Consider the following 2382-nt stretch of genomic DNA (forward strand, 5'->3'; position numbering starts at 1 on the left):
GTATATTTATATGAATTTGAGAAAACAACCCCATTATGGTGCTAATAATTTAATATGAGGAAATGACCCCCCGTAAAGTAGTATATTTATCAATATAAGAAAATAACCCCATAGAGCGTGTATATTTATGAATCACAGAAAACAACAACGTAAAAGTAGTGTAATTGCGAGTTTGAGAAAAGCGTACCGTGGAAAGGGTTAAATTTTATATAAAGAAACAATCTAATGTGATATTTATCAATTGGAGAAAATAACCCGCAATTTTGGTATATTTGTGAGTATGAGAAAATAACCATAAATGAGTTAATTTTATAATATATAAAAAGCAACTTAGTAAAAGGGTATGTTTGTCGATATAAGAAAAATAAACCCGTAAAGCGTATATATTTATGAATTTGAGAAAATAATCCCATAATAGTGCTAATAATTTAATATGAGAAATGACCCGTAAAAGTGGTATACTTATCAAATATAAGAAAATAACTCAGTAAAACGTGTATATTTTGAATCTCGGGAAAATAATATCGAAAAGTAGTGTAATTCGCGAGTTTGAAAATAGCCTCGTGGAAGGGGTAAAATTTTTATTATGAGAAAAGAACCTCTGTACAAGGATATCAAAATGGAAAAATAGCCCCACAATTTTGTATATTTTTAGTATGAAAACAACCCCTAAAATTGATTAGTTTATAATATGAGAACTAAAACCCAAGTAAAGGAGTATATTTGTCGATATGAAAATAACTCATAAAACCTGTATATTATGGTTGAAGAAACAACCCATAATAGTGCTAATAATTTAATATGAGAAAACAAACTAGTAAAAGTGGTATACTTATCAATATAAGAAAATAACCCCGTAAAAGCGTGTATATTTTTAATCACGAGAAAATAACGTCATAAAAGTGGTGTAATTGCAGAGTTGAGAAAACGTGACCTTATAGAAAGGTAAATGTTTTAATATGAGGAAGATACCTTAATACATAGAAATTTATCAATCAGAGAAAATAACCCCGTAATTTTGGTATATTTGTGAGTATGAGAACACAACCCCTTAAATGGGTTAACTTTATAATATGAGAAAACAACCCCGTAAAAGGGGTATATTTGTCAATATAAGAAAATAACCCCGTAAAGCGTGTATATTTATGAATCTGCGAAACCAACCCTATAAAAATAGTGTAATTGTAAATGCGAGAAAGCGTGACCATGAGAGGATAAATTTTTTAATATGAAAAAACACCGATCTGAGATATTCATAATCAAGAAAATAACCCCGTAATTTCGGTATATTCGTGACTATGAGAAAACAAGCCCTTAAATAGATTAATTTTATAATATGAGAAGACAACCCCATAAAAGGGGTATATTTGTCAATATAAGAAAATAATCTTGTGAAACGTGTATATTTATGAATTGGAGAAAACAACCCATATGCTAGTAATTTAGTGTGAGAAAACTAACTCGTAAAGGTGGTATATTTATCAATATAAAAATAACCCGTAAAATAGTTTAATTACAGTCTAAGAAAACAACATCGTAGAATGGGTAAACTTTTTAATGTGAAAAAACATATAAGTGATGGGTAAATTTTAATGTGAAACAACCACAAGTGTCTGGAAATATTTATAAATCTAAGGAAATAACCCCGTAATTGTGGTATATTTGTGAGTATGAGAAAACAACCCCTTAAATGGGTTAATTTTATAATATGAGAAAACAACCCCTTAAATGGATTAATTTTATAATATGAGAAAGCAACCCTATAAAATTGGTATATTTGTCATATTAGAAAATCACCCCGTAAAACGTGTATATTTATGAATTTGAGAAAACAACCCTATAATACTGCTAATAATTTAATATGAGAAAACGACCTCGTAAAAGTAGTATATTTATCAATATAAGAAAATAACTCCGTAAAACGTGTATATTTTTAAATTTGAGAAAATAACCTCATAAAAGAAGTGTAATTCTGGTCCGAGAAAACACATGGTAGAAGGGATAAATTTTTTAATATGAGAAAACACTCCGTAATACGGAGATATTTATCAATCGGAGAAAATAACCCCGTAATTTTAGTATATTTGTGATTATGAGAAAACAACCCGTTAAATGGGTTAATTTTATAATATGAGAAAATAACTCATAAAGGGGTATATTTCTCGATATAAAAATAACCCCATAAACGTGTATATTTGATTGGAAAACAATCCCATAATAGTACTAATAATTTAATATGAGAAAACAACCCCGTAAAAGTGGTATATTTATCAATATAAGAAAATAACTCCCGTAAAACGTGTATATTTATGAATTTGAGAAAACAACCCCATAATAGTGCTAATAATTTAGTATGAGCCGTAAAAGTGGTACTTTTATCAA

This window comes from Ricinus communis, chromosome 3, assembly GCF_019578655.1.
Source record: "Ricinus communis isolate WT05 ecotype wild-type chromosome 3, ASM1957865v1, whole genome shotgun sequence".
Classification (NCBI taxonomy): domain Eukaryota; kingdom Viridiplantae; phylum Streptophyta; class Magnoliopsida; order Malpighiales; family Euphorbiaceae; genus Ricinus; species Ricinus communis.